Raw genomic sequence first — 12,900 nt, 5'->3', positions numbered from 1 at the left:
GCTAAAACCAGCATAATCATAAATAAAAAAACAACTGGGAACGCTTTGAAAATAGATCAAAAGATGATGGGAGTGTCTCCTGTGATAAAGTTTACAGTGTTAAAAAGGACCAAAGGACTAGTGACCAAAATAAAACGAGGTAAGATGTGTTTGAAAAGATATATTTTTACTATTCATCTTTTTCAGTTCAAAGCACTGAGTCTGGTCTAACAAAACAGATCCATGGCTAATAAAAAACTTTTTTTTTCATTTCATGAGCATATATCCTGCTTTTTTAAGCCTTTCAGAGTAAACTTGTGACGATGTCACATTACGCTGATGTACAAAATGCATGTAGAAAAGAAATTCTAAACATAAGGTACAGTCCTGAATTTATATTTTGCCGCTGTTGAAAAATGTGGCTTCCTGTTTGTTCTTTTCTTCCTTTTGCAGTTCGCTGCCAGTGCAGACTCTTCCTGGAAGGGACGGTTCCTCACTTTGTGATGTCACAATGTGGGAAGCCGCTTGTTTTCGTGGATTGGGAGGGGCTGGCGCTCAGAGTGCAGGTTTTTTAGAGGAATACTCAGAAATGAGTAAGATGGATCAAAATACCACTTTGGGGTTGTTTTTTCGGTCTGGAATGAAAATTGTAATGCACTTAAAAGCTAAAAAATAAGGTGATTTTAAATGATGTAGGCCCTGTAAGAGAATAATGAGAACAAGTCAGGAGGACCAGACTGTAGGTGGGAAGTTAGAAGACTATTTTTAAACAGTAAAAAAAGAAAACTCCTACAAAATTAACCATTTTTGTAGGACATCATGACTTTTGTTTACAGTTTTTGCTGCTTTTAAGTTTGGTTTAAAAATTAGATGTAAGCTAGACTTTTGTCCTCTGGATAATTACCAAAAACAGTTTTCCCAACCCCAACAACGATGCTTTTATATGTTGGATACATTCTGTAGTTACTCACAAGAAAATAAACAGGTTTGCCTTTTTTTTTTCCCCTCGACTTCTCAGAGATGCTGCAATTTGTCTGGAGTTTTGTCACGGACCGACGGTTCAGTGGCATGTGCTCGGGTCTGTGGACAGTCTTGTTGGGAAGCACAGCCTGACATGTTGGAGACGAGACGTTTGTGCAAGTGTAGCGTCTCACAGAGTGCCCGGGGGGAGGCATCACTTCTCCAATTAGGAGAGCAGGCTCCCCTGCTGCATCCACCACTAAAGACACGGATTTAGGTTCCCAGTCTACTGCAAAATGGATCACCTCTGAATTTTGGATAGTCTAAAAACTTCTGTACCTGGAGAAGTTAAGTTGCTCAAAACTTGACAGCAGAAAAAGAAGCAAACATCCCCCTCTGACCTGTGCTTCACCATTTATCCGCAGACGTGAGGAAAGGGAACCAAAAGGAGTTTTATCACTGGAAGGTAGAAGGTTTCCCATATAGCAAGGGTATGTCTGGGTTGGTATGTGGGAGACAGTGTATAGGAAGCTTGTCACTAATGAGCAGGCCTAAGGGTTCCCAAAGTTTGACTTCATCCTATTCTCTGTGATCAGGGCTGATCAGAGCCAGACACATGGAGCAACAAAGCTATGAGAGGGGGGCGAAAACCCACCCCAGGTAAGCTCATTTCAGCTCCACCGAGTCTGGCAATAATGATCTCATCGCTTTCAGAGATCGGACTTTTGAACGCATCCCTGAGAGTGGAAAGTCAAGGACTAACCCACCGCGAATCGATGAAGCCAGTGGGGAGCTTTGCTCATAATTTACAAATCAATAAGGCGGTGTGAGAGTAAAACCACACACAACGTGTTCTCCTGACGCGTCGAGCAGCTTTCAGAATTAACGTATTCATGTCAGATTTTCACTTTACATCCCGGTAAACAATAACAATTTGAAGAATATCACCAAATTACTGGAAAAATATTAAAAAGATGCAAAGTTAGAGGAATTTTTCTCATTTGTTTCTCTCTTTAAAGTTTGTCGGGAAGTCCTATATTCTAAAGAAAGCATACGTTTGTGACTTCCTCACACACCACTGTCATGTTTTTAACGGTGCAGTAATTAGGATGCTCCTTGTCTGCAAACTGCTGCAGCATTTCTGGATCGAACTTCTGCTTCTGAAAGAAGTTAGTTAGTTTGACTGCTCAAAGTACTGGATTAAATCAGTATAGCGGTTTTAGGCACAGGCCATACGGGCAAATGCTCGGGGAGCAAATTTAAAGGGGGCTTAGGGCTGGGAGAAAAAACATCTGTGCCACTATTGGTTTATTATCTATTATAACACAGTTTTTAGCGGCCTGAAATCTACGAATTGCCCCCCCGCCCAGCTGCAGGAGCGCAGCCTCGATTGCGCAACACCTGGATCGTTGCGTGCCTTCAGATGACTCGGTTCATGCTAATGACGCCATTATTTATTCACCATTTATTAACCATTGTAGACATTTTTATTCTTTATTGTCCATCTAAAATGTTTTTTTTTACAGAGGCCTGTCGTTTAGTTGGTTTATGTCAGCCTGAAAACTGCTTTCATGCAGAATGAAATACAGTCGAGTCCGGATAAAAATCGAGTAAATAAAGCACACAAACACACACAGACATTGCAAACTCCCACCTGTCAGGTACTATGGGAGAGATGGACGATGATCTGTGGTGTCTGTGTGTCAGCTCCTCTTCCTTACTCTGGTCTAATGAGGCAGCACACTGCCCTGACTGACACATCCAGGTCAGCGGGGTCAAAGACCGCCTCATCAATTAATAACCCATATTCATAAATAACCACAAGGTATCAGGGGAGAACCTCAAAGACACACTCAGGAAATTAAACCAACATTTCTTTGTGGCCACAAATTAAAAGCAGGTTTATATTTGTTCAAACATTTTTGGGCAAAATCCTGATCCAAAGCCGACATCAAAGACATAAAAATGTTTTAAAAAATGTACCCAGAGTTTTCTTTTTTCCCCTCAGAGTTCTTCAAATCTTTTTCAAGACAACAGGTGCAACAGCGGGGAATGGGAGCCGTCTATCAAATCCAATCAGCTGCATATCCTGAAAATGGCTCCAATCGAGGGGAACGGACAGCCTCTTAAGGGTAAGAAAGCAAAATTGTTCAAACTGTGTCAGAAACTTTTCTCTAGGTGAAGGCCACCGTGCTGCAAAGCTCATCTTGACCTGCAGTTTGGAGCTGAAGAGAGAATCATGTGAACTAGTAGAAAAAATCATTTGTATAATTAGCCTGCAGGCTAAATCTAAAGTTTAACAGAACAAACGTTTTCTTTCAACAGTAAGAACATCAAATTATGAAGTTGATCCATAATTTGTATTAAACATGTTTAAAACTCTTAACTTGTTGTAAGCTCCGGCAGCCAGTCTTCCTGGCTGTCACCTGCTTCCTTGTTGCTGAAGCCTTAAAGCTGTGTTCGAACGCGATTCGTGCGGCAGACGCCATCTGCGGTCCTGCGGCGCAATTTAGGCATTGAGCACGCCGTTTTGACCTGACAGCAGTACAATCTGAGAGTCGCGGTGGGATTTGGGCGGCTCGCCTGCAGTTCAGAAATCTGAACTTTGGTGAAGACGCATTGCGTCAATCAATCGGGATTCAGCTCTGACATCTGATGAGTTGAAAGAGACGATCAGCTGGTGCAGTCCGACATCGTTCTAGTCTTGAACTTCATGAAAGCTTTCTTTTTTTTTTTTTGAATCGAGACAATAATAAAAAGATTGTCCAATTTTGTTCTTAGTTTGGTGTGAATGAAGGATCAGTCACATGGAGTTCACCTCTGTGGGTGGTGCATTTTTTTTTTTTGGGTTGTCCGAGTCCGTGGAGGGTCGTAGTGAGGAGCAGTTGGTTCAAGGCACATCTTACAGGGAGCATGAGGCTCATTGTAAATGAAACGTCTGATTGTCATCAGTGTAAAGTGCATCGTAATAGTGCATCATGAAGTATTAAGTTGCACGCACTTATGATGTAGCCTACGGGTTACACCACACTCTATCAGTGTTTTTCAACCTTTTTTGAGCCACGGCACACTTTAACCTTGTCAAAAATCCTGCGGCGCACCACCATCCAAGAATTAAAAAAAAAGGAGAAACTCATAGTCTGTATTGATGTACAGCTCCTCCACAATCTCACATGCATTTTTGTGATAATTGTGGCAGAAAAAGCTGGAAGGTGCAGCTGTTTTTTCTAAAAGATGTAATAAAAGTTAAGTTAGGAGATTTATAAACTGGTTGATGTGTGTTCGTTGTTGTTTCAAGATGTCAAAGGAAGACTCATTGTGCGCTGAGACGCTGTCCCTTTAACCCAATGCATCATGGGAGATGTAGTGGAAACAGCTGCTGAATGCAGACACTTTCTGAGTTTCATGGTTTTGTTCACTTGTTCCACGGTCTGACAGCGGATTCTGTGGAAAGCTACACCGCTAAAGACGAGCTTTAGCTGGTATTTCTGTTGGAACTGAGAGACTTTATAAACAGAATCAGAACAAGGAAGTGAAGACTTTAACCACTTCTGATTGGTCAGACTGATGACGTGTGATTAAACCTCCAAGAATGATTGGTGGAGACAGTTAAAGGGGCGGGACTTTCCCGAAAACAGCGGTACCGTCATTCTTATCAAAATGTCTTTAATAGAATCAAATAAACACGAAGAAAAAAGTATTTTATGATCTTTCATATTCCTAAATACTCATTGTTTTATCAGGGCCTGTTTGGATGAACACAGAGCTGATATCCTGGAGATGGGAAATGTTTTTAGATCAGTAAATGAGGACAATTTCCCACGGCACACCTGACCATCTCCCACGGCACACTAGTGTGCCGCGGCACACTGGTTGAAAAACACTGGTTTAGATTATAGTAAAGCATTCAGTCCCAAAACACAAGCTGATCGCAGGAGAAAATAGGCAAACTTAGCAACGCAAAGAGCACACAGTTTCATCATTGTGTAGTTCGTAGGGTTAAGAGGGTGAACGGACAGAAAAAATAAAGAAAAACTAATTCCTGCGTCTCGCCTACTGCACCCTTACTTCCCCTTGCGTGTTCCCTGTCGCGCGCAACGTGACCGTGGAAAAATGTGCATGAACATTTTCACAGAGCTGTCCACGGCTTTGATATCTTGCGTGGGCCACTGTACAGGTATCCACCCGTAAGGGCAGTTATGACTAATGCTTTAAATTCCTAGAATTCAAATAGAGTAAATGTGCAGAACTCAGCCTTCAGTCCAATACAAATATCCTCTAGTCTGTGTTCCCTCAGGTGTGTTCTTATTAAAACAGATGTTTGGTGAAAACTGTTTTTTTGTTCTGCTCCTGAACATTCTCAGCCCGCTCAACAGTCAGACAGAGCGGTCTTCACATCCAGTCTAATGTGAAATTCTCTGTTTTAGGTCTTCACAGCTTCTGCTCGGGTCCGTTGTTTCGAAAGAGCACGTCCTGCCCCTAAAGCTTCACCCAACCCAATCCCTGTTTTTTTTTGTCTGACTCTGAACCGAATCAAATTGAATTCAATTGACTTGCATGAAACATTAAAAATAACAAATACTATCAACACATCTGTTTGCTGGATTTGACAGAAAAGAAAACAGACTCGGCCTTTTTTCCTGCTTTAGCCAAAAGGCAGCAGATCCCTGTGCAGGTGGAATTAGACGCCCATGCAGCAGGAAAAGAAAAACAAATATTGGCAAAAGGAAATTAAAAAAGCTTATCACTGCAGTGGACGTTTTTTTCCCAATCAAACGTGACTCTGGAAGTTAACAAACAAAAAATGTTGCCCTGAGGCACGTCAATTTCCAATTATTAAATATGTTGCTCAGGTAATCCAATATGCTTGACTGCTAATAAATGTACCCCATTCATTTGACTTGCTAATTAAATGTTGCAGTTATCTGGAGTTTAATTAAAATGCTTTTCAGAGTGGTGTTGACGGAGAAGGAAAACAAACTCTGGTGTGCGTGCGGCTGCAGCGCCGTCAAGTGTTGCAGATAAGCGTGAACACATTGGCCGCGCCACACATGCTCAGTAGCTCTTGAAATTTAAGACATTTCAAATCATCTGGGGCCTCATTTATAAACGTTGCGTACGCACAAAAGAAGGCGTACGCCACTCTCTACGCAATAGTTGAGATTTATAAAAAGCAAACTTGACGGGAAAATGTGCGGTCCTTCACGCAAGCTCTGACCCAGGCGTACGCACAAAAACGGGTGAAATGAGAATCGGCGACACCGTCGGCAGATGGAAGAAACACGTGAAAGTGAAAATGACAATACTGCCTCTCAGAAATAACATGAAGACTTCACAAAGCAAGTCTTACAATTAACATCTACACAAACACCCGTTGGACCGATCAGCAGTGAAACAAACAAAAAAATCAAACGAAAATTACAACAGAAATTCAAATGAACACATATTTGCAAAAAGAAAAGTGAAATATGTTCTGCAATATTGGCATGTTGTGCAATTCATCCTCATAAATAATATATTTAACAGAACGAAATAATGTACAAAACTGACATTCTCGTCAATGTGTCCGTCTGGCGGAGCAGATATAGGTGCAATCAGACAGACAGATGGATAGATAGAGATGCATTAATTGTCCACTAGGGAAAGTTGTTTTCATAGTAAAACATTTCTTCATAAGCTACAGAATTATGGTATTCATGCATATGCCTTTAGTTTGTTTTATTTTTGATGAAACAATGTATGGCGTATGTCTCGACCATTCAGAAAGCAACAAGAAATTACATTTGCGCTGAACAATTTCCCATTTCCACGTCGATTATTACCGACATCTGCAGCTTGTCAGATGTAATTAAATGGAGGGAAATAAAATGCCCCATCACAATGCGTAATGACGCACAATGGCTGATCTTGCGCTCTTAGAAGATGTGGCAAATGGAAGAATTCGGAGTGAACGCATCTTTAGACAGCAAGAAGACTTGCTGGCAAACGAGGACGAGTGGCTTATGAGCCGGTTCCGACTTCCTCTGCGGGCTTTTGGGGGTGTGTCACCCCGTGCATCTGGCGCGTCGGTGTCCCCCAGCGCCTCAGTCACCACTCCACTTAAAAGGGATTCCCCAATTATTGCCGCCAGTCTCTCATCAGGAGGGGTCAGCTCCGGTGTCCCCCCCCCCCCCCCACACACACCCATGGCAGACACGGGTGTGTGTGTGTGGAGGGGGGGGGGGGGTCAGCGCTAGACGTTTTTTTGCCTTGACTTTGATGTCCGACCTTTTCTTTTTTATTTCGGCCACGGTCCGAGGTTGTGAGGCTACAGCATTTACAGCGTCTGCCCCCGTTTGCCACTCACGTGCCTTTTTGGCATTAGTAATGCCCACACTGTGCCCTCCAAACAACATTATTATCCTCTTTTCCACCTCGCCAACGATAACTTCTACTTCACATTGAGAGAAGTTACGTTTTTTTGATTTTCTCTCCGTGTTTGCCATGGTTTCGCAATCAATGAATATTCATTTGTGGGCGTTTCACGGACTATTTATGGGCAACTATAGGCGTGTCATGAAGCCGCAAAAGCTGCGCAGCATTTAGAATTGGTTGTGATTTATTAAGAGAAAGATGCGTAGGATGTGCGTGCGCACGGTTTTATAACTCCGAATATTTCTGTGCGTACGCACATCCTATGTTTCATCCGTACGCCACTTCTGACGCAAATCCTACGCAAAGTTTTATAAATGAGGCCCCAGGTGAGCAGGATGTGTTTCAAGGAGAGTGGCACCTGGCTGCAGACACCATGCCGTCCAAACATCATCAGCTGTAAAACAGAAATTCTGCAAGATTTCAGAACTGAAGCACCTTCTATTCAAACCTTTTAATGCGCAAGATGAGCTTAAAAATGGGGAACAAACTGTAACCGTTTTACTTCTTTCAAAGGATATTAACAAAAGTATAATTCATAAAAAGTTTTTTTTTAAATGATTCTCTTATCTCATCATTTATTTGGAACAAAAAAACACCCAGAATTAGAAAGGTTTTTTTGCAAAGACCAAAATTCTTGGGAGGATCAGGACTACCCAGCTTTAGTCTGTATTATTGGTCCTCTAATATTCGATGTATGTCCTTCTGGGACGGAAAAACCAGACCTGACTGGGAACGGTTGGAAAATCAAGCTTTCTACCCAAATACAGTAAAGTCACTGCTATATTGTACATCAGATCTTTCTAAATTGAAATGCCAGAACCCAGTTGTGTCTCAGTCCCTTAAAATTTGGTCCCACATAAGAAAACATTTTAAATGGAATTTTTGTTCAGTACAAATGCCATTGACCAACAATCAAGCTTATATATTACTATTACATGATACATTTAAACAATGGGGTTCTAAAGGGATCCACTTAGTAGCAGATTTGTTCATAAATAAGACCTTCTCTACATTTGACCAATTAAAACAAAAATATATAATCTTGATAACAAAGACTTTTTCAAATATTTACAGATTCGCGACCTTGTTAGGGCAATCTTTCCCACCTTTCCCAGTCAACCAGAAGAAAATGCAACGGATGAGATTTTACTCAATGACCCATTGAAAAAGGGCTAAATTTTGATAATAATACACAACCTTTTTAACATTGAATGTACCGCTACATTGGATCATCAGAGAGAAGCCTGGAGTTTGGACTTGAAAACAACAATTACGGAAGAACAGTGGATAAAAGCTCAGCAACGAGTTCACTCCTCATCAGTGTGCAGCAGACATGGTTTAATCCAGTTCAAAATCCTTCACAGACTTCACTTGTCCAGGAAAAAATGATCAAGAATGTTCTCAGGAGTGGACCCTTCATGTGAACGTTGTGGACATGTTTCTGCCTCACTGTCCCACACATTTTGGGACTGCAACAAAATCCTTCCTTATTAGACAATATTTGACTATATTTGACAAATATTTGAAATATTGTCTCCATATTTAAGGTTAAGTTTGCATTGGACCCTATAACAGGATTATTTGGAGTGCCAAACTACTGGAATTTGCTTAAACAGTAAACTAAAAAATGTCTTGAATTATGTTACCCTATTGGCTAAACGTCTAATCCTACTTAATTGGAAAAGCAAATTTCCCCCAACGTATCTTCATTTGGTAAGAAACATAATGCAATACTTAAATGTACAAAAGATTAAATTTTCATTGAGACAGCAAGAAAACCTTTTTTATGAAACATGGCAACCATTTATTGATTATTTCAACAGTATATAGACAAGTCAACCTCTATTTAAACCCGTAATAGTAAAATAGCAGGGTTTTTTCTTTTTTTTCTCTTCCCTTTATCTTCTTGTTTTTTTTGTTGCCCTATTTTGTTGTTCTTGTTGTTATGTCTGTATTGTTTGCTGAAAAAAAGAATTAAAAAAAAAAGGATATTAACAAAAGTATTCAGATTTTTAAAACCGGCTTTAGCTACAGTGTTTACATTCCTGCTCTCAAACGCCATTAATGTGAATCACCGCATTCTCTCGCAGAGAAAAGCGGCAAAGCGCTGGTATGCAACACTTTATATTAGTAATGTGTTGCATACTGGGGAAAAGCCACTTTTAAGTGTTGCTTACCAACGCCAACTGGATTAAAAGACTTATAACTGGCCACCCTAACGGTTTTGGACTCCCTAACGGGGTGATCAGTCTGAGTCAGTCTGTGTCAACGTTTCCATGGCAACCACTCTCACCAATCAGGAGTGTCGGAAAGCCACACCCCTACCACTTGAAAGCGGCCTACACAAAATCTGTCAAATGTTTTGAACATTGCACATGGGGGCCAGCAGGCTCCACCTACTTATATTCAACTCAACTCAACTCAACTTTATTTATAAAGCACTTTAAACAGAACAAGGTTCACCAAAGTGCTGAACAACACAAAAATTAATAAAAGCACATGAAAATATAAAGCATAAAACACATAAAATAGGTCCGGATTCCAACTCAGTTAAAAGCCAAAGTGAAAAAATATGTTTTAAGAGCAGATTTAAAAATACTGAGTGAGTTTATCTGTCTGAGGTACAGGGGCAATTCGTTCCAGATTTTTGGTCCGAAGACTGAGAAGGCTCGGTCACCTCTCAGTTTTCTCCTGGTCTTCGAGACGACCAGCTGTGTCTGATTTGTTGACCTAAGGGAGCGGGGGGGATTGTACACCTGAATCAGGTCAGACAAATATTTTGGGGCGAGTCCATGGAGACATTTAAAAACAAATAGGAGAATTTTAAAATCAATGCGTAAGCGAACTGGGAGCCAGTGAAGAGATGCTAAAATGGGAGTGATATGTTCTTGTTTCCGTGTACCAGTTAGAAGACGGGCAGCTGCATTTTGGACTAACTGCAAACGAGCAAGTAATTTCTGGGAAAGCCCAACATAGAGAGCATTACAGTAGTCCAAACGTGTTGAAATAAAAGCATGGATTAAAATCTCAAAGTCATGGCGGGAGAGGAGAGGTTTAACCTTGGCCAGTTGTCTCAGGTGAAAAAAACTGGATTTCACCACTGAGTTTATATGAGCATTAAAAGTTAAATTGCTATCCAGTTTCACACCTAGACTTGTTGCTGTCTGTTTCAGGTGATCATTTAAAACGCCTAAGTCGACATGTGCCTTAGAGACATCACTTGGACCAAATAGCAGAACCTCTTATATTGAGGCATCCGATTGGCCAGTTTATGACTTGAATAACTTGTACCATGGAAAACATTTTGTGAACAATAATAGGATTATCAAGAACATGTTTAACCCTTGTGCTATCTTAGATGACCCCACCCTTACATTGACGTGTTCTCCCTACCATGACAAAGCTGGATAAAGGTGGAAAGATTTCATGTAATCCATGGACACCAGTGAAGATCGCAAATCATTGAAGAAAAAAGGTTCAGAGCACTGTCTAGTGGGTCTAGATGACCCAACTCCCAATGGTAAAGTGCCTAGGTTAGCACAAGGGTTAAAGAAAAAAAAGGTACGCCAGGGGGGGAAGGGTTAAGATCAGAATTTTCTCTTCTTTTCTATAAGACCCGGAAACAATGTATTATGTTTCACTAAACTGTGATCCTTTTCAAATTTCTATAAAAAGGGGTATAAATGTTCAAAACACAGAATAAGTCAAATTCAATTTTTACCCTTTCTCTGTTTCTCCTAAATTCTGCTGGCACCTCTTTCACAGTTCCCTCCCGGTTTTACTACACCGAGCCTGAAGTCACAATCACCTTTCAAGCGACTTCTCCCTGCGCCCCCCCCCCATCAGGCTCCAAATCCCTCCATCGTAAGGTCAGAACTGTTAATGTGGCGCCCTGAGGCAGCCACTGGAAGTCACGGCAAAGTCAGAGCAGAAAGCAAAGACGCCGCTGTGGTCCACTTTAGTCTGAAGTCATTTACGTTTGGCTTTTTATTTAACCACATGCAGGATCCTCACAGAGTTTTACAGTATTGCTGAAATGAGCATCATAATAACGTGGATGTAAATTTGAAAAAAGGCTTTGTTCAGATGACCTTTAGCGCAGTGCTGCTGCATTACACATGCATTAAATGCAAAGAAATAGCTACTTTAAAGCCACACTATGAAATAAAACATATCAGAGGGCCTAAAAAAAAAAAAAAGTCCAATAATGACGATTATGAATGAGCTTAAAGGAAAGCGGGACTTCAGATGTGGGAAACATTTTCAAACCAATCTCATCTACTTATATTTACATAAAATCATTATCATTGCTCATATTTGAATTTCCCACTTTTTTATTTTTAAACACACCAGCTCAGTCTTTGCTAAGAACATAAAACAGAAACTAGTTCAGAAGCTGTGAGAGCTGCAGTCATGCATGATTGAGGTTCTGGTGAGCAAACAAGCATCTAGAAAAACTGAACCACAAACGGCAAAACCAGCTGAAAAGGCTCTGCAGGAGACGCGGCTCCACGTGACTCAAATTAGACTTCAGCCCAACCAACAGGGACTCACTAGTGGAGCAGACATCTGTTACTGAAAATGGGAGCTCACATGTTTGGGGATTCCTTCTGAAGGACCAGAAAAGAAACAACAACAGAAATTTAAAATCTCTCCGAAAAACACAATATTTAGTGAACTTTTCCCTGCAAGACACCCTGCAAGAAGAGAAAAAGAAATTTGAAAAAGCTGGAAAGAAAATGAAGACTTTAGAAATGTTGGGGCTGAACGTCTTTAAAAAACAAAAACTAACTGCTGCTTCAAATGGGGGCGGAGAAGAGGTTGGAATGGAGAGCTGTTCAAATCTGTGTCTGTCCGACCCCTCCACCCATCCAACACACCGCCTTTCTGTGTGAACAGACATCTGGACTGACCTCAGAAAACGACCTGTGCACCTTTAATCAACAGCTTATTAGGTTTTGTCCAAATTCCTTCCCTACCTTTTAAATGTTTTATTTTTAATAAACCATCAATAAAGTGTGTGTGTGTGTGTGTGTGGAAGGGGGGGGAGGGGGTCCAGAAACCCAGAGCACTGACGAATTGGTGTTTTAAACATGTTCTTGTAGCACTTTTCTGATTATGGAGGACATTTATGAAGAAAATGATGCTTAAAATTACATTTCTAATATCTATTTCTAGTATTTTTTTCTTCAAATTGTTGTGCATCAGGAGCAAGCGGAAAAAAAGGGCCTTTTGAAAAAGATCAAAAAGGCATAATCATAATTAAAAGACCACTGGGAACGCTTTGAAATCACATCAAAGGATGATGGGAGTGGGACTTTAAAGGTGTGTAAGTGACGGAAAAACAAACGCAAAGCAAGGATGATGGTGAACAGTTTTCATAATTCATGTTTTCATAAAAGTTTGAACGTATTTCCATTGTTTGAGGTCTCTCGGGTGTCATTTGACTTCAGTATAAAGTGACCATGGACAAAAATGTAAAACAGTAACAGAGCAGGAGGCTTCCCTTTAACCAAAAAAGGCACTGAATGCCACATCTTCCTCTAC

General features: G+C 40.8%; 1 protein-coding gene across 1 annotated transcript in view; it reads right to left on the bottom strand.

Annotated features, from left to right (window-relative positions):
- Positions 1–12,900, bottom strand: part of LOC101175396 (PQ-loop repeat-containing protein 1) — a 58,678-nt gene that overhangs the window by 34,633 nt on the left and 11,145 nt on the right. The window lies entirely within an intron of this gene.

This window comes from Oryzias latipes, chromosome 6 (genome assembly GCF_002234675.1).
Source record: "Oryzias latipes chromosome 6, ASM223467v1".
Classification (NCBI taxonomy): Eukaryota; Metazoa; Chordata; class Actinopteri; order Beloniformes; family Adrianichthyidae; genus Oryzias; species Oryzias latipes.
The sequence above is the reverse complement of the archived record's forward strand: the minus strand, read 5'-3'. Positions and strand labels throughout refer to the sequence as shown.